The 23193-nt window shown below is 45.8% G+C and overlaps 1 protein-coding gene and 1 long non-coding RNA gene across 8 annotated transcripts in view; one reads left to right on the top strand and one right to left on the bottom strand.

Annotated features, from left to right (window-relative positions):
* The window catches only part of RUNX1 (RUNX family transcription factor 1), a 262267-nt gene that overhangs the window by 47743 nt on the left and 191331 nt on the right, over positions 1 to 23193 (bottom strand). The window lies entirely within an intron of this gene.
* On the top strand, positions 1083 to 12023 carry LOC123572204 (uncharacterized). 4 transcript variants are annotated; one of them, XR_012432029.1, is made up of 5 exons: positions 1083 to 1407; positions 5300 to 5513; positions 9670 to 10020; positions 10579 to 10697; positions 11363 to 12023. It is a non-coding gene; the product is annotated as an uncharacterized lncRNA (long non-coding RNA). The 4 variants fall into 4 exon arrangements; XR_012432026.1 differs by lacking the exon at positions 9670 to 10020 and adding an exon at positions 4959 to 5003; XR_012432028.1 differs by lacking the exons at positions 9670 to 10020; positions 10579 to 10697 and adding an exon at positions 4959 to 5003.

The raw sequence follows: 23193 nt of genomic DNA, 5'->3' as shown, positions 1-23193 counted from the left end.
AAGCAGAGGCCACTCACAGGGGACTGGGGCCTATGGTTTTCTCAAAATGTCCTTAAACCAGAGCCAGTCCTGTCAAGCACAGCTGAGGCTCCAAGGTAGGGAGGCAGCCACAGGAGGCCTGGGCCATTCATTTCTCTGTTAAAAACAATGGCCTGCTGCGTCCTCAGCCTTATGGTTCCAATAAAGAGTCCTCGATCAATTGCACAACCCCTGTTCCCTATTGTCAAGTGTCCCCAAAGCCAGACTGAGAAGCAGCCTGCCCGCTGCCCCTATAAAGTGCTCTTTCACGTGCCCTGACCCAATCCTAGACTAGAAAGAGGCTCCCTTGATTCCACTCCCACAGCCTGGGGTAAGAGCAGACCACGAGAAGTGCACTGTAGTCCAGCTCCCGATGGCTACGATCATAAAATTAAATGGTATAACTTGCATTATGGCTGTAAATCTCCATGGCTGGCCATTTCTTCCTGCTGCCAGGCCCCTTGGCACAGTTGACACTGTCTCAAATTCCAGACCAGAAAAAAAGGGCCCACTACATTGCAGTGATTTTATCATTAACGAGACCTGTTTGGCTCCAAAATGAGGAAAAATACTTAAGCATAATATTTGCGTAGTTCAAATGCAACGCCCCCTCCTGTCATGTGTCACCAAGGCAAATCTGGACTCTGATTCAGCGCTCCAGCCCACAACAGGGGACTTGAACGCAAACAGCCTGAGTCACGCAGGTCAGCACACATGTGGGAGGCCTGTTCTCGGCTGAGTATTTTAAGCACCGGCTTTGTGGATGAAAGGCCATGGGGCCAGGTCTTGGAGCAACTCCCATCATCCCTTTCCCTCAGAAGTATGAAAATGTCTTTTTTCTAGAACGCCCTGTGTTGGTCAGTCATGGTGTGACTCAGTGCCTCTGGATGAAGCCTGCCTTAGCTCCTCCCTCCTCTTATCTCTGCCATAGATCCTTGGCTTCCTGATGATCAAACTGAAGAATCTGCAGTTTTCTTGCAGAAAAACAAACAGTTCCAATGGAACAACCATTCAAAACATAATAACTCAGCCCTTTAACCTCCTACCACAATCTAATGCCTGGCGTTACGAGTTAGGGGAAAGAAGGAGGCAGGACAAATGGTTGTGGAGAGCTGTCTGCCTCAGAAATAATGCCAGTCGGCAAAGGCTGCTGGCAGGTTTTGTGTTCATTTCAAAACTTCACATTCCTCGGGCACTTAGTGGCATTTTTGAAGAACACTGTTTCAAGGACAGGGGAGTGATGTGAGCGAGGTCATTCTGAATACACAGCACTTGACGTGGTAGAGTCCACAATCAGCCTTGGAAAGGCTCTTGCCAGTTGTGTCTCTCTTAGCCAGCAAGCGTGGGGACCTGTGCCACGGAGACACCCAACAGGAATCATCATTTCAGGTAAGCCAGTCCTGTGGTCAGGCACAACGTGAGGTTTTTTTGTTTGTTTCTTTGTTTTTTGTTTTAATCAGTCCCCCTCATTACCATAAACTAAGAAATGAGAGCTTTAACTTGTGAGCAATTTCTATACCAGCTGATACCTGCCAAAATTGTAGTCATTTATAGAGATTAACTGATGACTGTCTGCTTTAGCAGAAGTGTTCAGGCATAACTCCCAGAGAAAACAATTCTTCAGTCTAAGCTGTTTTCTAAGCCCTGGGAGTCTCAGGGCTGAGTTTAATGCTGGAGGATTGGGGAAGAGCCCACTCTACTCTCCCCACGTGTGTTCCTGGGAGTAAGTTGGAACGTTATTGCCTTAGTAGGGGGTTTTGACCCTCAGGCTCACAGTGGTGCTGGAGAGCTGTAACACCAAGGCACAGGGGAAATGAGAAGCATTATCATATTCAAGGTGTGGTTCGGATGCACTTACAAGCTAGATCAAAGGAACATCTAATTCTTACTTTCTGAAACCATCAGACCTCATGTGCCAGATAGCAATATTTTGCGTGAAATATAGGAACTTCCGATATGAACTTTCCAGCTGGGGAAAATGAATACTTTATGTCTTCAGTTTCCTGTATCTGTGTTCCATTAAAAGGCTCATTTGCCCCCTGAATTAGAAATAGAGGACTATGGAAAATGTCTACTATCCAATTCACTTTTCTTCTTTCTGAGTACTGGGCTTTAGAGGGCAGCAGGGACTTCAACCCTGGGTCCAGCCCTTGGGTAGAACCGGGATGCAGCTCTGAACACCTGCATGCTGGCAGCTTGGCTTCTTCAGCATGTTTGAAGCCAACTGTGAATGTTTACAGGACGGTGCTTAAAGTAGTGGGCACGTCAGGATTTCACACTGGGACATCTTAATCTTAAGCAGAGTTGAAAAGCGTCCTAAATTCTTCTATTACCATTTTCTCATTTTTGAAAAAAAGAAAAGTACTTGGTTGGAATTTTACTATGGGAATTTTACTATGTATGCAGAGTCATAAAAATCCAAAAAAGGTGAAAAAGTATATGTAATACAAATAAGTCAATGCCATTTGCTAAATTTTACTTCATTCCAAAGGCATTTCTGTTGTTTTTGGGGTTGGCTGCTCACTAGAGCAGCCTTAAATGTTATATTTTGTGACGGATAGTGAGACCAGCTTCACTTTTCTGCTGTACAAACTAAACTGAGCAGGTATGCTAATATCTCATTGATAACTGAGCTGCCTTTTTAAAGACACCATTGTGATCTGTGGCTGTAAGTAACAGAAATATATGATCTTCCATTAAAGAAACTAGATAAGGCTAAATTGTCACCGTTTCTTGGAAATTTGTGGTTAGAGAGAATAAAGAATTTTCTGGCAGTCAACAACATATTAGTCTACGTTTCTGATAGGGGTTTACTAGTTTTCCTGATAGATTCTCAGCAGAAAAATGGGGAAGGTATATACTCAGAAGACTGTCATGATGCACCATTGAGCCACATCTATGCAAAAGCATAATACAAAAAAGATATATATATATATATCGTATATACACGTATAAAATTGTGGTTCTTCTAAAAGCATATAAGAATTTTATATAGTCAATTTTGAAAGGACATCTGTATTTCAGGAGATGTTGGCCAGTGAATGGGATACTCCCTGCATGAATCTGGATATAAAAATATGGGGTTTTCTTTCCTTGATTTGTTACTGTTTTATGACAATGGAAAAGAAATCAATGTGTGTAGAGAACAGCTTACTTTTCCTGGTATCAGAGTCTAACCTTTAGGTTGCGGGGTCATTAGGATTTCAAAGTGACAGTACTGAATGTGACCCTTCCTGAAGCCCCTTGCAGGTGGTGAAATAAATCTCCCTAATTGCAAACCTAACTATCTGCTGGCTAATTTAATGTTGGGAAATATTGTTCAATATTATATATCACATGTATATTATATATACTATATAATATAAACTATATGATGGCATATAGAATGTCAATATACATTCTAATTCATATTATATATGCATGCTTATATATCGTCTAGGGCTACATAACTATGGGCAGCCTCACTTTCCCCCGCCCCAATTTCTTCTCATATCGTTAAGCTAAGACACCACCACAAGGCTGGAGTACTTCAGAACTGGAGAAGGGCCAGAGAAATCGGCCTTGGTTTTTAACTGATGTGTGGGAAGTGAGGTTCAGAGAGGTTATGTCATTTGCCCAATCTCACAAAGTCAGTTACGGGAAGACGGCAGGTCTGAAAACACACCCATCTCAACACCCACAGACACACACACTCGGGATGTGCTCTCAGTGCACCTACAAATTCAACACCCACCGACACACACGCTCGGGATGTGCTCTCAGTGCACCTAGAAATACACATTTCTGTGAACTCAAAGCGAACAGAGTGGAGAAGTGCACAATGCTACGTGGTTTTAGATCTCAGACACGAAAGCCCCTGAACGTTTGCATCTGCCTCGACCATCTCACTTCTGCTCCCAGTGTATGTGTAGAATCAGAAGACAGCCCCAGCCACACTGTGACCTGCAGGCTGTGAGGCTGTTTCACCTGCTTGAGCGGGCAGTGGAATTACCTGGGCATTCTAGCTTGGTAGGTTGGTCTGGGGTGAAGGGCCTGAGAATTTGGAGTCCTAACAAGGTCCAGGTGATGCTGAGGCTGCCGATACAGGGAGCACACTGGGAATACCTGCATGGAAGGGAGAGCTCCCCCTGGTACTCAGGCTTCCACTCTGCATTACTACTTCCCTTCTCCTACCTGCTTCTGATGTGCTGTGTGCTGGGGAAAAACACATGAACGAAACGTGCCTGAACTGTGTTGAGACTGTGTTCACGAGCAATGACTGACGGCCTCCTTTTGGTGATAACTATTTGGCCGTCTTTTCATTTTTTTAACTCTTCAATACACACAGAGCAGCTGAAAATGCCCAAACTCTGCCCTGCAGATAGGCAGGTGTGTGACTGTCTCTGTCTCCCACAATAACTGGGCACATTCTGTTCCAGTCAGACTGATTATCATGACAGTCTCAAATCTGAGAACCCCAAATTCTCAAGCAGGAAGTAACTTCTGCTGTGCCATCTGTGGAAAGGCTTTGGGGAATGGCAGGGAAGGGTTACATGGAACCTTTATTCCGTTCCACAAATGCAGCAGCTAAGTTCTCTGAGTGCCCACAGGAGCGGGTGTTAATGCAGATGCCACAATCCTCCTCCCCTCTAGAGAAACAACATGGTCCCAGGGAAATGTGAATGCCCGTGTAGGCGTTAAGAATTCTGCATTCTAAATCTGCTTTTCTACCGAACTTTGCTGTGGACAAGAACAAGTTTCTTCGTCACTGAGGCTCCATATCTGGAAGCCTGGAATTAAGAGACTATGAGGATTACTCCAAGGGACTCAAAGCATCCACAGCAATTACATCTGCTGCGATTATCTACTCAGCTGGTTCTTGTCGGATGGCTCTAAGCACGGTCTTGAACAACGTCGAATGAGGTTACGACTTTCAAAGTTTTCCCTTTGTCTTTTTTCAGGCAGACACCTGGCCTCCGGAAGCCAGTGCCAAGTCTAACTGTCAGGTTGGTCTCAGAGCTCTGTCTTGATCCCCACCAGGTCGCCCAGCCTGGGATCCCACCTGGCCTGCTCTACCTCTCCGTGTGCTGGGGGTCAGCAGCTTTGCACGAGGTGTCCTAAGAATTCACTCTCCCTCTGCCTCCAGCTGTTTCATCAATGACCCTTTGGACAGTTAGTTATAGGTGACCTTGGGCTTTAGTATTCAAAGGTGCTCTCCTCTCTCCCTTAAGCCTTCACAGAGCCTTTCGTGCTACCCTGCTGACTGGGACATTCCATTCTGCTTTCACCCCTCCCCCTCTAGCATCCCAAGGCTGAGTCCAGAGGGAGTGGGACATTAAACCCACCTTAAAATTTGCTAGGAAGTTGTCAGAGGCTGCACCTGGGAAGAAAGCCACTCTGCGGACCACTCATCCAGGCTCTCACTTCCCAGCTTCTTGTCTGGGTTGGAAAACAATGATACGTTCACCCTGAATGCCCACCTTTTCCATCAGTGGCAGGAGGCACATACGTCCTAGGTGAGTACCCGTCACCCACTCCGCCCACACTCCCTGTGCAGGCCCCCGTTCCTCCAGCTCGTGCCCCTACGCCTCCTAGAGGTGGATGAATCCTGGCAAGTCCCCTAGGATGCCTCCACTTCCTGGGAATTCCTTCTACTCACTCAGGGATTTCTAGAGGGGTTCTGCTTTAGCCCCAGAGAATCACCAGCAGGAATAGCAGAGCCTTTGGTTGGGAAGAGCTTTTGTACTCTTGTGGGTGGTAACAGGAAAGCAAGCACCCACTGGGTCCACCTGTGCACGGGGCTTCCCTACTCTGGGCCTTCCCAAACCATGGTCCGACAGTGGCCTCTCAGGTGACATAAAGTACAGGTTTCTGAGGTCAGGCGGCATTTTCTTAAGCCTGCTTTCTAAGGCAAATGCCCCCTACTTGAAACTAGAAGGCAGATGGGTTGAGCTCCCCTCTTTGCTCTGGCACCAGTGGCCCCCTTGCCCTTGCTCCCTCATCACTCCCCTGGGGCCTTTGCACTGACTGTTTACGCTGCTCAGGAAGCTCTTCCCTGAGATTCCTGTGGATCTGACCCCTCCCACCCTTCAAGTATTTGCTAAAATGTCATCTCCTCCCTGAGGAGTTCCTGGAGATCCCCTTTTAAGTTGCAGACTGTGCCCCATCCAGCCAATCCCTAGCCCTTTGGCTTAGGTTTTCTCCATAGCATGTGTTAATGTTACCCAGGGTCTATCTGCACCCACGGGACTGTAAGGTCTGTAAGGACAGGGATTTTGTATTTTTTCTGCACAGCCATGTCTCTCCAACACCTACAAAACCATCTGGAGCCTAGAGGCTCACTACTATTGGCTGAATGAATGAATGAATGAGTACTCAGGTCCTTCATGATTGGTGCCGTCCAATCACCCTCCACTAGGTTGTAGGAAAGTAGAAATCATTTCAGGTGAAGGAAGTTGTAATTAAAGTTTTCAGCTGAAATGTAACTACAGAAAAACTTCTTGTTGAGAAAAAATATAATATCATAACTGAGCATAGTTTCATAGAGAATTGTCTCATTAGAAGTTAAATCAGTCCGGGCGTGATGGCTCATCCCAGTACTTTGGGAGGCCGATGCAAGCGGGTCACTTGAGGTCAGGAGTTCAAGACTAGCCTGGCCAACATCGTGAAACCCCATCTGCACTAAAAATATAAAAAAATTAGCCAGACATGTTGGCCTGCACCTGTAGTCCCAGTTACTTGGGAGACTGAGGCAGGAGAATCTCTTGAACCCAGGAAGTAGAGGCTGTAGTAAGCCAAGATCACTCCACTGCACTCCAGACTGGGTGACAGAGGGAGAGTCCATCTCCAAAAAAAAAAGGCCGGGCGCGGTGGCTCGCGCCTGTAATCCCAGCACTTTGGGAGGCCGAGGCGGGGAGATCATGAGGTCGGGAGATTGAGACCATCTTGGCTAATACCGTGAAACCCTGTATCTACTAAAAAAAAAAAATACAGAAAAATTAGCTGGGTGTGGTGGCAGGCACCTGTAGTCCCAGCTACTCAGGAGGCTGAGGCAGGAGAATGGCATGAACCCAGGACGTGGAGCTTGCAGTGAGCCGAGATTGTGCCACTGTGCTCTGGCCTGGGCAACAGAGTTAGACTCCGTCTCAAAAAAACAAAACAAAACAAATTCAGTCAGGAAAACTCATTTATTTTCATAGTAAAAAATCAAAAACAATGGGTCAAAGGTTCTTCTGCTGAGTTGAGAGTGGCATCCTGACATAGGCAAAGTGTACCAGCTTCTCCTGTTTCTTTGTAGTGAGTACCCTCTTCTCACACACACACACACACACACACACACACACACACAGAGACACACAAAAACACACATGGCACACTCATGCACACACACACACACACACACAGAGACATACAAAAACACACATGGCACACTCATGCACACACACACACACAGAGAGACATACAAAAACACACATGGCACACTCATGCACACACACACACACAGAGAGACATACAAAAACACACATGGCACACTCATGCACACACACACACACACACAGAGACACACAAAAACACACATGGCACACTCATGCACACACACACACACACAGACATGCATGCACAAACATACACACAGACACAGACATACACATAAACACATATAGATGCGGCCGGGCGTGGTGGCTCACGACTGTAATCCCAGCACTTTGGGCCGAGGCAGGCAGATCATGAGGTCAGGAGCTCGAGACCAGCCTGGCCAATATGGTGAGACCCTGTCTCTACTAAAAAATGCAAAAAGTAGCTGGGCATGGTGGCGCGTGCCTGTAGTCTCAGTTACTTGGGTGGCTGAGGCAGATGAATTGCTAGAACAGAGGAGGCAGATGTTGTGGTGAGCCAAGATTGCGCCACTGCACTCCAGCCTGGGCGACAGAGTGAGACTCTGTCTCAAAAAACAAAACAAAACAAAAATAAGGTAGATACACATGGACACACACATATATACACACATCCAGACACACATGGACACACACACACAAACACAGACATGCATGTAAACACATACAGACACACACACAGATACTTGGACACACACACAGACATAAAACACACATGGGGATACACACATATAAATACACACAGACACACATGTACATACGTCGCACACATATTAATACATGCACAGACACACATACACATACAGACACAAACCAGGACAGACACATATACACAGACACACACACACATATACATATCTCACACAGGGACACGCATGCATATATACATAGGCAGATATACAGACATGGGGACACACACATACAAACATACACACATACTGACATGCACACATATACACATAATATATATACATCCACACATCCATACATCCACTCACACACACACACCGTTCCGTGATTGCCCTCAGGACATGGGCCAAGACAAGTGTAGCAAGCAACAGCCAATGGAGAGAAAAGGCTGGCCAAGGCCAAGGCAAGATCAGCAACCAACACAGCTTCAAGCCAGAGACGCACACGGGCCTGCCCCTCCCCATCCTCCCTGTGCACCGTGCGCCCAAGACTCACGGGACAAAAACCCAGACAAAACTCTGTTCCCTGAGTCCAGGGCTCATTGCCATGAGCAGTGGAGTTTTTCGCCCACTCACATGAGCTCTTGGAGACTTGGGCCTCTCCTAAAAGCAGAGCACTCAAAATCTAAATCTGCATCCCCGGTCGCCAGGGCTCACTGTCCATTTCTGTCTCGTGACTAAGGAGGTAACTTGAGCTCAGGGCAGAGAAGCTGCCTGCTGGCTTTTGCTCCTGACCAGAGGTAGCCCTCGTGCGGGAAGTGGAGGCAGCTTCCTAGAAGGGGTGCAGACAGCTCCCAAGTTCAAGGTTTTTCTTCTTCTACCAGCCTATAATCCCAACTATTAGCAACCCTCCCTAGGTTAAGGTCTTATCTCAAGGAAACCTCCAGTTACAGTGTAACTGAAGAGTAACCAGACGGTGGTAACCACCAGGGACACGGATTTGTTGATCAGAGTAGCTCCTGCCCAGGGACAGACTCTAAGAGAAGGCGACTTGCAGAAGGGAAAGAAAGTGTTGGCGGTGGGTGGCACACTATGGAGAGATGAGCACTGACTCACAGAACGCTGCCTGGAGCTTCTAACCTGGCTTTGGAGCTCAGGCATCAGCAGGGCTATCCCTGGGGTGGACAGGCAAGACCTGGGGGCCAGGAGAAGATCTCGGAGGTGCACACACACTGCCTGCGTGAGCACGTCACCAGCACTGCGGCTCTCCACACTGGCCTCCTAACCTCCCTGCGGGAATCTCAGTTCCCCTCCTGCAGCAGCAGATCTCATGCATAACTGACAGACACTGAGCATGTTTGGACAGGACAGAGGTAAATGCAGGGCCCTTCCAAGGTTGGGTGATGCCTCCATAAATGCTGGACAAATGAATGAATGAGTGAGTCAACGAATGAATGAGTGAGCCCCTTTCCTTGACTAGATTTATTCTGGAATGCTTACCCAGCAGTGTGGAGGACGATCTCTCCTCTGTACTTCTAAAAAGAGGGAAGGAAATTCCCTCCTCTTTCTAAGCCCTGCCCGCTGGGCCTCAGGGACTTTCCCAACAGCAGGGGAACAGCATCTGACTCTGACCCTCTCTCCTGTCACAGACGCCAACTGAAGTTCTAGGCTGGCCTGGCAAAGCCCTTGCCAGGGCACCCTGGCCACTCACAGCTCCTGAGTACTCACTAGTACAAAAGCCAACAGCAGCTAGTTGTCGAACGTAGGCCCTCCCTCACACATAAGGTTTTCAGTTGTTTGTGGCCTGACATCCTCATTCAGGCATCAGGCTCACTTCCACGCACCGTTGTCCACGTGCCAGAAGCAGCACCTGCTGAGAAGGGGCATCTGTGAGGAGGGAGGCCTCTTCTACCAGTTACCTGAATGGGTGAGTGACTGTTTGCCTAGACTCCCAAAGAGCCGCAGCATGGTGATGAAGATGCTGGTCCACTGTCTGCCAGGTAACACTGGGAGGGAAAGTTCTATTTATTCCAAGACACTAGTGCCTCCTATTCACCCTGGTGACCACATCTGAGCCAGTTAGGAAATGAAGGAAGGGAAGTTTCCATCCTTGCCAGGGATGGGGGCAGGGATGGAGGCAAGGATGGATGCCCAGGACAGCCTTCTGTCCGGCAACATTCCCCCTCCTCAATCCTTTCCAGATTCGAAAGGGACACACCTTCCCCCTGACCTGTCTAGCTTGAGTCTTTGCCTATGGCTGCCTGACCTGGTGACACCAGCCTCCCAGCTCCTCTGTGTTACACAGGCAACAGGAGAGCTGCCTTTTCAACGACTGTTTTGAACTTTCCTCTCCTTTTAATTCCGTCAACAGTCCCTCTTCTGTGCGAACACTCTGGTGTGTCAAAGCAAGACCTCAGCTGAGAGAGACAGCCCTCATAAACTGCCGCAGATTTCCCGTCTTTTCCCAGCCAGAGGGGGACCCCGCACCACTCCCTTCCCAGTCTCTTCCCCACCCCCAACTTCTTTTTTAACCACTTCTGCTTCCTTCATTTTCTCAGCCGCTGCCGCAGAGAGATATAGTAAAGCTACTGTATAGGATTTTGAAAGCGGGGCCTCCGAGAGCTTTCCAAACTCCATACAAGCCAGTTATTCTCTGCCTTGTTTTCTTTGGCTTCAGGTTAGTAACACAGAATGAGTCAAACAGTATTAACTTTCAATAGGGAAGTGGTGTGGTCAACCGAAGCTGTTTGCGGCTAGATTGTGAAGATAGGTAGGGCAGGTAATGCAGAACAGCCCATAATACTGCGAGGAGGCAGAGGAGGGAGGCGGCCCCACTCAGAAACACTCCAACAATTAAGTCAACAGAACTCACACCATCTTTTTTTAGTTGGCTGAGGAATTAACACCAAGGTCTCTGACCGGCCAGCTTTGGGAAGTTGGCCATGCTGGGGCTTGGACAATTGAGTACTTTGTGGGTTTAAGGATGTCTTTTTTTTTCAAATGTTGCCAAAGTCATGGGAACTCTAGTTAGGAAGATTTCCCCTACTTACAGCATGTCACTCTAGCGTGGACGTTCATTCATCTCTTTCCCCGGCCTGGGATGTGAGTTGATCCATTCTCCCTTCTTCCCCCTTCTCCCCCTGCCCCACCCCCACCTTCTCAGTCACCATCTTTGTCTTCCCAGCTTGGCAGGACACCGCAGTGGCCCCTGGGCTCTCTTTCCTGAGGTTAGAAGATGGTGCTTTGAAAGAACAATTGCTCCTACAAACATCAAATCAAACTTTTAGAAGCTGATAAAGACCTTAAAAATCATTCAGTCTCCTTTTCTTTCTCCTTCTGTAGATGAGGAACCTGGGGGTCTAAGAGGAGACACGAGCTGCTGAAATTCACTGAGCTAGGCAGGGCCAGACATAGACTCCACTGGCAGGCCCGCAGGCTTTCCACCAGACCAGGCCGCTCCCTCGCCCAGGGCTCAAGATTCCTTTTAGAGTTCAACAGAGCAGCTCCCGAGAACAGACTGGCCCTCAAGACTCAAATTTCAGTGGTTTCCAGTTCTTTCTCCCTGCACTCGGCTACCTATTTATTTTGAGACTGGCTGAATCACCCAAAGAATAGAACGGGTTTCTCTGAAGCTGCTCCCGGCAGCATGTCAGCAAATGAACAGGACAGCGAGCTGGCCTCTGGAGCCTTGGAAGATTCTCACCTCCAAGCAGCTGCAGTTTTTGACTCGTCCTGGGAAACTGGCACTGAGACTCAGGGGTGTAAGATTTCACCTCCCTGAAATCAAATCCAGAAATCGCAGGCGCGGAGCGTATATAAAAAGCCACAGGGGAAAAAAGGAATACGGACTCAGCAACTCTTAGGTGCTCTGAGCCTCTTCCCAAGCCTTCTGGTTCCGTGAGCATTTCATTGAAAGAAAATGGAATAACAGAGTTTTAGAAGAAAAACTGTATTTGGTCTTGTAAGAGAAAAGTATATTCAAATAAAACTCAGTTCTCAATTATTTGCCAAGGTTACTTCTTTTGTTTTCAACATTTACAAAGGGTATCTAGTTGTAGGTAGGGAAAACATGAAGATATGCTAATGGAAAAAGGTAAAATTTCTGAAAGTATGGATTCACAGTGGGGGCTGATGTAAACGTTTCCATTTTTTTCTCTTTAATTTATTCTCACCAATCCTGAAAGACATGATGATATCTACTTTCAAGAAATCAATTAATTTTATTTAAAATCCCTAAGATTTTAATATAGTGCATGCAAAACAATAATAGATTTTTCTATTTTTAAAATTATCTAATTATCTATTACCTGACAGACTACTTAAAAAGCACATTGATATTATCTCAATGTATCCTAAAGAATCCTGTGCAGTAGGCAGAACTCATAGTATTATTCCCATCTTATAGATGACCCAGGGGAAGCTTCTAGATGCTAAGAGCTTCGCAGGTCACACAACAGCATAGGTGCTTCATGTTAAGCAGAACTGCATTTTGATAAAACCTTTAATTGCAAAAAGCTCTGCCTCAAGGAAGTAGGGTAACATGGTTAACAAGGTTATGTTTCAATGAGGAATACATGTGTTGACGCCCATTCAGTGATGCAGTATTTGGAATTAATAATAGGTAGCATGGAAGGAAAAGAGAAAAAGCCCTTATTGTACTGTATTGTGAGGGCCAAATCTGCCAAGTTTTTTTTTTTTTTTTTTTTTTAAGTAACTTGGCAATGGTAAACATTTGGACCCCACTTGGACAGAATTCCATTTGTTTCCTCTCATAACGTCTTTGGGACAAGGTCAAGGGGCCTACCTGTCTAGAGCACGTGCTTTAATAACAGCAGCTAATATTTAAGGAGCACTGCTGTGCCCAGCACGGTGCTATGCCCTACTATGAATTACTTTATTCAATCTGCACAATAATCCCCAACAGAGCAATACCATATTCCTGGTTTGATACACAAGGAGGCTGAATGTGGGGAGGTTAATCTGATCCCAAAGGGGAGGCCAGGCTGAATCAGGAAGCCAGCTCTGGAGCTACGCCATCAGCCACTGCTCCAGCGCGCCTTTCAGGCTATCTCATTTAATCCTCACATCCCCTAGCAAGGGAGGTATCATGCAGTCCATTCTACACATGGGAAAACCTGAAACGCAGTTTTAGACTTGAAGCTCCAAACTCCTGTCTTGCTCACCTAGGATCCCTGAGCACCCTGGTTCACTTTACTTTTTGAGACAGAGTCTCACTCTGTCGCCCAGGCTGGAGTGCAGTGGCGCAATTTCGGCTCACTGCAACCTCTGCCTCTCGGGTTCAAGGGATTCTCCTGCCTCAGCATCCCAAGTAGCTGGGATTACAGGCGCCTACCACCACACCCGGCTAATTTTTGTATTTTTAGTAGAGTCGGGGTTTCACCATGTTGGCCAGGCTGGTCTTGAACTCCTGACCTCAGGTAATTGGCCCACCTCGGCCTTCCAAAGTGCTGGGATTACAGGCGTGAGCCACTGTGCCCAGACCCCTGGTTCACTTTTGAAACACTGGGCTATGCCTGGCGAGCAGTGTCCGAGAGGTGTGTGGGACGTGGTTCCGCATATTTCTCCTAGTTCTTTCAAATGAATGAACTAGAAATATCATACAACCACTTCGAAGGTAAGTGAAAATAAGGTAGTACCAGGAACAAATTCAAAGGGTCATAAATTTATGTAGTATCTAGGAACTTATTTCAAATCTTTACTCTTTATTTTAAATAATCGGAAGATGACTTTTAAGCCATGGTGAACAAAAACAAATACAAAATCAAACAAAGTATCAAATGTTTGACATTTCAGTACATGGAAGTACACTGAAAGATTTCAATAGCAGTCTGGGCTTTTGTCAGTAATTGCTTTAATGGAAAGTATATGTATATCATGAAAGTACCAAATGAATATACTGCCTTTAATTAACTTTATAGGGGTCCAGAGAGTTGGCAAATTGATTCCATTGTGTTACTTTTTGAAAAGGCAAACAGAAAAGAACTTTGTGTGTGTGTGTGTGTGTGTGTGTGTGTGTGTGTGTGTGTGTATATAAGCTTGGCTTTTACTTATGAATGTGAATCCAGAATATTTGGCTATTCATGCTAACAAATTTTACCAGTGATCCTGCATAATTTACACACAGAAGTTGATGAAAATATACCATGTGTCAATCATACTCTAAAAAAAGCATTTCGCATCCAACTGAATGTCAGTGGCTTGTGATATGTGTGATAATATAGCCATAATGTACAGTAATAGGTAATACCTGATTTACCCTTTCTGTATTGCCAACTTTTCATAAATAATACTTTGATAGCCAAAAAAAAGCAAACCTTCTCTAAAAGTTGCCTTTAAAGAAAAGAATATGCAATGAACAGGAGAACACAGAAATTGCCAATGAGCTCAAATGAATTTAAACGCAGATGTAGTGTAAGGGGGTAGCTTCTACTTCTTTAAGCTAACCTATTGTTATTATTATTATTATTACTATTATTATTTTGGTGGTGGTGGTGGAGTTCCATGAGACCCAGTGTATCAAATTCTTACTAATGCCTTCCCTAGTTATATGGCTTACAGGAAAAAACAAACAAAAACCAAAGCTTTTGAAAAAACTCAAGGAGAAATTTTTCAAAATGAAATGTGGAAAGTGGCTAGGTTATGAAAAAAATTCTAAATCTACCTGAAAGCAGAGGAGTCGATGTATTTTAATGCACTGGGATGCTGTGACTGCCAACCGCAATGCATCTGAAAGCGGTGGGTCCACCCATCCCCGTGGGAGATGTGCACCCAATGACAAGGTCTGACCATCCCAGGCCGGGGCTGCCTCATCAGATCCCCGAAGGACACAGGCAGCAGGCGGAGCTGCCTTGCACCCATGGAAGGGTCTCCAGTGCTAGTCATTGATTTAGGAAATTCAGTGGGTGGCTGGCCATGTTTCTGTGCCTGCAAAGCTTGGCTGCAGCGAGAGATCCCAGGCACCCTTGGGAGATGCACTGCATTTGCCTAGAAGAACCCCAAGAAACCTGCCGCATTTCACGTCACGTTTCTAGGACAGTGTGGAGGAGACTTCTGTAGCTGTGTCATGCCTCTACTGAACAGGACCCACATGTTAGATCTGAAGCACTGACTTTTGATGTTACTCAGATGTGATTTTTCTTTCTGACTTTTTCATAAAGTGCAACATTTGGGGGCGAGGCCATTTTACCCATTAGTGACTTAGGAACAGTGCCCAGAGTGTTTCCAGGGCCCATAAATATACCAGAAAAGAAATTTTACTGGGTCTAATAACAAAACGAAATCCAGAAAAAAAAATCAAAATTTATAAATGTTTAATTAAATGGCAAAAAAAAAAAAAAAAAAAATGCACCATTATGGCAACTTCATGAATTTTTAAATTTTGGAGCCACAGATCTTTTTTGGTTAAAGTTTTCTCATTTCCAAAAGGATTTCAAGACTAAATTTGAATCATACCTGTCCTCTTTTGAATATGTATTGTGTGCCAGGCACGGTTCTAAGCCACAGAGGCTGCTGCATTCAGCCTGCCAGTGATGTGACGGTGGTACCACCACTGTCCCTGTTTTAGAGAGACTCATTCAGACCAGCCGCTCCCCCAGGTATCAGCTCCCGTAATGTTAGCAAGCGCCAAAATGGAGACCTCAACCCCTAGTCTTGATTACATGTTGGTGGCAGAGAAGGCAGAGCGGCCAACTTATAGCCGGAGAATTTCAGAACAAATTAGAAAGCCCTTCAAAAATTTTATAGCAAAAAAAACAACGTCTATCTCATGTACCACCTGGGTGCATGTGGATTTGCCTGATGTGATTTAGGATGGCACTGCCCAGGCAAGAAGGCCTGGAGGCCTCAGCCTCTAAGGGGCCCACTTTATGGGAATGAACTTACGGCTTTATTTTGCTGACCATATTTTGTTACCCTTTTTGAGTGAGAACTAATTTAGAGATTATCTCATCCCATTGCCTGGTTCAATAGGAGAGGAAAATGAAGACGAAAGTATTTAAGATAATTGCTCAAGTTCACACCCACTGGCCTGGTGGCGCCAGTGTGAAAACCCAGGTCCCTGAATTCAGGATCCAGAAACCTTTTTACATGTTTGAAGCTTACGAAACAGAAGCCTAAATGCAGACAGGATTTTTTTTTTTTTTTTCTTATGGCACGTCATATAATGAATTCTAGCAAGGACTGCAATATATTAGTTTAGATCCTGACCTCACTGGTGCAGCATTCAAATTAGTGATATGGTTTTGCAAGGGTCCAGACGGAGAGAGAAATTCGATGTAATAGTGTAAGTTTCTTCCTCTTCTCTGCTGCCACATTAGATTGAGAAGCTGCCTAGAGATCATCTCTTTGGGTTTTCATGTTACCTGGAAGGAACTCTTATTTTGTTTTCTTTCTATAGCAATACAAATGCCATCTTAAAAAATCTCAGTGGTAGCCGAGCACGGTGGCTCACGCCTGTAATCCCAGCACTTTGGGAGGCCGAAGCGGGTGGATCACCTGAGGTCAGGAGATGGAGACCATCCTGGCTAACACGGTGAAACTCCGTCTCCACTAAAAATATAAAAAATTAGCCGGGCGTGGTGGCGGGCACCTGTAGTCCCAGCTACTCGGGAGGCTGAGGCAGGAAAATCGCTTGAACCCGGGAGGCAGAGGTTGCAGTGAGCCGAGATCATGCCACTGCACTCCAGCCTGGGCGACAGAGCGAGACTCTGTCTCAAAAACAAACAAACAAACAAACAAACAACCACACACACACAAAACCTCAGTGGCTTCTGTATAAGATAGGAAGAGTTACCAGGAATACACAGGCCACGCCAGCTTACTCAGAGCTGCATCAGGTGGGTCACTGCTGCTTCTGGGACAGAAGCCCATTCCCTGCACGGTCCTCTTAGGTTCCCATTCACCCCAGGGGCCCTTTCAGACCTTAGCCTCCACTCTAGGGTCAAGGAAATCTGTATGCATATAAAATTCTTCTTCTTGGTCTGGCTTGATACTACTAAAAATAATCAACAGAAACACATTCTAAAATTCACCGGAAACATGTAGGCACAATTATTATTAATGCTTTAAAAACTGCGTTTGCCAAGTCATCAGGTAGTTGAGGAGCTTAGCACAGAAGGAATTAAAGTACCAGGCGATGTTCCCCCAGAACTTTCAGCTTGGCCTGAAATGCCTTTCAAAATGGGGAGGAGGGGATGTGAGTAGGGACAGCATGTTCCTCCTCTTTGAGCCTCTGTCTTGCTCCTTCTTTAGGTGGGAGGAGAGGAAGAATTACTTTCTAATTCCTGTGTGGATCAGGATTGCATCTAGAAAGAACTAAACTCCAAGTCCAAACCTGATGAATTCAAGGGAAGAGGAATGAAGTAGCTCATCGTTCACTACCTGGTAAATACACTCGAAGCAGTTCCCAGTGAGCAATGTGACTGTGGATTGGTAATTACAATCCTGCGATCACAGATCCATAAAACCATCTGACATTTTCATAACCATTCAAGAGCAAAGAGTGACACATCTTTTCATCCCCCCAGCAGCTACGTGCTGTGCACACGGGCCCTCTAGGAAACCCTTTGTTAAAGGGGGACCCAGACTTGGACCATTGCTCTGCAGGTCACTCCACCCCTTTACCCATCTTTCCTGAAGGCCAACACCGGAAGAAGAGGTGTATGTTGTACAGCACCCCGGGGTCGGGTCCCCCTTCATGCCAGGTCCCCAAGTGGACCCTGGTGACAGAAGCAGAACCAACTGCTAGCACCTGTGACCAGCGTGGCCGTGGCTGTGTATTATGAACTCCGAGGAGGAGTGGGAGGGGAGGGAATTTCCTGCAGCCCTGCCGGGGAAAACACTGATTCCCTCCTGTCAGTACAAAAAAATGATGAATGCCAAAGCAACAGGGCTCTGCTTTCTTGAAGAAAACCATATGTGACCCAGAACTTTATTGATAAACTCTCCTAATAAAAGATACAGGAATTACATTACCATGAAGCTCAAAAAGCGGCCAGTGCAGTTCTTAAAAACAGACGCTGGCGTCGGGGCATGCCAACGTCTGGACGCCTTAGTTTACATGCTGGCTTACCAGCTGTGTGACCTTAGGCAAGGTATACAATGTATTTTGTCTTCAATTTCCCTGCCTGTTCTTTTGAAGATTATATAAATTAATATGTGTGAAGCACTGTGAACACTGTTGGGCAAATAACACTATTTAATGTTAGCTGCTGCTATTATCAAGTATTTTTATGATTAAGAGAAAATAACATTGTGAAGTAGGTGTTACTCAATCCTAAGAGCAATTATTTTTAGGTCCATTATCACCATCAGTTTACAGGTTGGTTCCTTCTCTTCTTCCCTCCTTCCTTCTTTCCTTCCTTCCCTCCTTCCCTCCCTCCTTCCTTCCCTCCCTCCCTCCCTCCCTCCTTCATTTTTTTTTTTTGAGACAAGGTCTCACTGCAAACTGGAGTGCAGTGGCACCATCTCGGCTCACTGCAACCTCTGCCTCCTGGGTTCAACCAATTCTCCTGCCTCAGCCTCCTGAGAAGCTTGGGACCACAGGCATGCACTACCACACCAGGCCAATTGTTGTGTTTTTTGGTAGAGATGGGGCTTCCCTGTGTTGGTCAGGCTGGTCTCCAACTCCTGACCTCAAGTGATCTCCCTGCCTTGGCCTCCTAAAGTGCTGGGATTACAGGCGGGAGCCATGGCGCCTGGCCTACAGGTACTTTTCATGCATTTCTCTTCTTCACTTGAAGCACATTCTCCATGTATAAAGATCCTGTTTCTCATACTCATATATATAATAGGTTTGCTATATACAATCAAAGTCATAGAAGAAAATTATATTCATATGACATGATCTCAACCAAGTACTTTAAAAAGTAGCTGAGTGAAGATTAGGCCCTTCGAACAACCTATTTTAACTATAACTCCCTGTTGGGGGGAAAAAACAATCAGTCAGAAAAAAAGCTGGTGCCTCAGGAAGTACTCTACAGTTTGTAAGTTTTGTAAGTAATGGCTCCACCTTGCCATCTCTATGAAAAAAAATTAAAAATTAGCCGGGCATGGTGGTGGATGCCTATAATCCCAACTACTCAGGAGGCTGAGGCAGGAGACTCGCTAGAACCCGGAAAGCAGAGGCTGTAGTAGCCAAGATTGCACCACTCCACTCCAGCCTGGGCGACAGAGTGAGATTCCATCTCAAAAAAAAAAAAAAAAAAGAAAGCTGCATATTTTACCTTACTCCCTAGCTGCCCTCTAAGCCAGTATCCCAGATGTCACCTGATATGTGGATGCTAGAAGCCCCACCCTTAAACAGAGCACATCACAGACTCTACATCAACGGCCTGGTCCTCAAGGATGGGCTGTCCAGAGAGCAGAGGCAAGGTCGCCTCCCCCCAAAAGGAATCCCATGAGCTCTAGACATGGTCATCCTTGCCTGTGAGGAGGGGGGCAGCTGCAGAGGCCTGTCCTTCCCTCCAGGCTCGTACTTCCCGGCATCTGCTGGGTTCCACCTTTCCAGAATTACAGCCAACTCTTTCAGTTTTAAACTAGAAATAACTACATTTAACCAAACAACAACAACAACAACAACAACAAAACATCAAGAGCTCAAGCAGAACACAGTCACGTGAAAGACTCCTTTAACCTGGGGACAGACCGAAGTTATCTCAGAAAAGGCCAATATGTTAATTAACCTTTTTGATTTTTAATTCGGTTTCTCAGTGTTCCAGATGTAACAAATACCTGACCAGACAGGTAAAGGCTGCCCAATCCATACCACCAGGACCAGCCCCCGCAAGATGGGTCCGTTAGGGTCCCCACTGCTCACTCTCCTCAACCTCTCCTTGGCAAAATATCTTCCTCCATGGCATTGAACCAATTCCTGCATTCAAATTATTTAGTGAAATCTCTGTAGAGAAGATGCTTTGGGATCTCAAAATTAGCAAGAAGTCACCTAAATTACAGATGTGTGAACTGAGAGCTGGAGTTTTTCATTAGATCCTAGAAATATAAAACATACATTAAAAAATGACTCTCAGCCATTCACAGTAGCTCATGCCTGTAATCCCAGCACTTTGGGAGGCCAAGGTGGGCAGATCTCTTGAGGTCAGGAGTTCGAGACTAGGCTGGCCAACATGGTGAAACCCTGTCTCTACTAAAAATACAAAAATTAGCTGGGAGTGGTCGTAGGCACCTGTAGTCCCAGCTCCTCCAGAGGCTGAGGTGGGAGAATGGCTTGAACCTGGGGAGTGGACAGAGGTTGCAGTGAGCCGAGATTGTGCCACTGCACTCCAGCCTGGGCAACAGAGGGAGACTCCGTCTCAGAAACAAACTAAACAAAAAACTCTCCAATATCCTTTTTTGAAAAACCCTTTCACTCTATCTTTTGTGCTGAAGGAGAAGATACTCTTACTATGTCAACAAGCTACTAAGTGCTCTACGTGCTAACCGAAAACAGAGCCTGCCTTGGTGCTGGTGAGAACCCATTCCAGGCAGAGGATACTTCTGACGGTACTCTTGCTCCATGATAAAGTTAATTTTTCGACAATTAATAATTTCTATACTACCCTAAGATATTTCTTAAAATCCTACAGAATATGAGAAAACAAGTTTTGATTTTCTAAGGGGTAGGTTCATTACTGTAAAAGAGCAAGAAACCATCTGAAATGAAAAATACTTTAAATTCTCTTTGGCATATACTTTTTGCTACAGCTTCACCACTGAAAACCATGGAAGAGGAGAGGGATGCATCAAGTTTACCCATTGGCATGACCAACAGACGGGCTGTGGCACAGCTTCTCATTCTCAGTCCTTAACTTAATCAGCAGAACGGCAGGTTGAATGGCAGTTTGTCCATCCAAATGCCAAATAACTGCTTTATTTAGTTAAGCTTGCACGCATACCTCAAGTCAAAGGCTCCATGCCTGCAATAAGGCACTACCATTTGCCCTTCTATAATAGACAGTCTTAGAGCTGAGCCAAATATGCCAGTCAATCATATAAGCCAACTCCTCATTTTAAATGTGAGGATACTGAGGCCATGTCAAAGAATTCCATCTATCATAAGAAATAGATGCTGTACAGACAGTATGGTATGGATGGAGAGATGAACAGATGAATGGACAGGTAGATAAATGAAGGACAGCACAGAAGTAGACATCAGGAACTCCTCATGCTGTTAATGCTTCCTCATCAACTATTTCTTTTAAAGCTAGGCAAACTGTTTCATTTTTCTGGGGCTGATTTCCCGTACCTATGGAGTGATGATCCTAAAGTCTCTCTCAGGCCCCTCCTAGCTCTCATTGTCTTTGATTTCATGAAACTAGAGAATTTTCCAAAATGATTGAATTTGGCCTTGGCAAGGCCAGGGCCATTTTGCCAGGATTACCCAGAATTCATTGCACGGTAATCATGGAGGGGACTCAGGAGGTCTTATTCATCTGGCAACATCTGGGCATCCTAATTTACACGCAGTGTCCTCTTTTTTGTTACACTGGAAAGCAGCTGTGAGCAAAGCTTACTATAGAGAAGTTCCCACCCTGAATGAAGACGTTCAAACAATAAGAAACCAGCATACTAAAATTAGCAGTGATGGCCCCTCTTGCTTCATAGGGCAAAGAGAAAAGTCAGCATTACCCAAGTCACCCTGGGAGTCTGCATGCACTTGGCTTTTTTCTAGAAGTCCCTTGTGAAATGTGAGACTTTCTACCTGGGGTTACTGCACCTCTATATATCATACTTATACTTATTCCATGCATTTAGTTTTTCCCCAGACCCCAAGTTCCATTTGGCAGGGAAGACTGTGTAAAAATGGATGCTTCTTTGGCGCAGATCCCTTCTGTCTGCTCAGAGGGTACGTCTCCATATAACAACTGTTTTCTTAAGTTATAAAGCAGCAGGGGCAGAGTAAACTGTATATACAGCCAGACCGTTACAATCACATAGACGTCTTTTCTCCCCTCTGACTGCCAATTCTGAAAAGTCAGAGTAGCCACCATTTGTTTTCTGAAGCTCAATAACTTTGTTATTTCTTTGAATGTTACAGGAAATGCTGGCAGTGAGGCAAAACCCAACCTTCTTTATGTATGAGGAAATAACAGAAGTAGAGGGTATACCCAGGGTCACCTGGCTTCAGCTTCTTCAGGCTGGTCGGCATTTGAACTGTCCAAGAGACGGCTGTAGATTCAATAGTGATTCCACAGCCTCCTGAAGGAGCCTTTCTCTAAGTTTAGTTACCCTCAAAGTTGATTTCCTTACACCTAACAACGGCTTCCCTCCCAGCCAGGCACCTTGCCATAATTCAAGCCTGCTTCCTCTTTGGTCCTCTGTGGAGAACAAACTTGCTTTGGTGTTTACGTTCTGTTTAATGCAGGGTTACATTAACGTAGGAATGTCCAGGTTGACATTCCTACTCTGGAAACCTGGGAAGAGCTCACAGTCATTCCTTAGACCTGTGTGGTCCTGTCTGTGTCTATGGTCTGCTTTTCACCCATAAAGAAGAATCAGGGTCTGTTATGAAGTCCCACAGTCTCCCAAGTCTAGGCGTGGCCAGAAAACCTTGATCAGAAAAAGCTGAGAGGGCCTTCTGGGGACAAATGCATTCATATTTGGAGGGAGTCACCGAGCACAGAGAATGGAAGGAGGGGAAAAAGCAGACGAGGAACACCAAATCCTGGTGGGCTGTCCCTGGTGGGCACGGTGGTTATCTGCAGAGCTCCATCCACTCAAGGACTTTGGGGAAGTTGACACAACATGGGGAATGGTTCCAGAAGGTGATCCAGATGCCATGAGGTTGTGGCCAGGACCACGGGAAAGACTGCCACAAAAGCTGCAGTGATCACAGGATAGCCTGCAGAGATCTACCTTAAAACCCCACCTAGAAACTATCGTGCAGAGAAGGTCATCTAGATGGTACTGGAGCAGTAGCCAGGGATGAAAGCAGGGATGTCCTACTGGGGATCGCTAACATTTCCTGCCTTCATTCTCTGCATCAAGCACATAGCATCATGTGGCTTGATCTTATAAAGAAGCTCTCATCATTATCCCCATTTTACAGAAGAGGAAAGTGAGGTTCAGCAAGGCTCTGTAGCTCACTGAAGGCTTAAGAACTCCACTGGCTTGCCCATAAAGCCCAAATTCTTAACCACTTCATTTTACGACCTGAC

The sequence above is a fragment of the Macaca fascicularis genome, chromosome 3 (genome assembly GCF_037993035.2).
Source record: "Macaca fascicularis isolate 582-1 chromosome 3, T2T-MFA8v1.1".
Taxonomy (NCBI): Eukaryota; Metazoa; Chordata; class Mammalia; order Primates; family Cercopithecidae; genus Macaca; species Macaca fascicularis.
The sequence above is the reverse complement of the archived record's forward strand: the minus strand, read 5'-3'. Positions and strand labels throughout refer to the sequence as shown.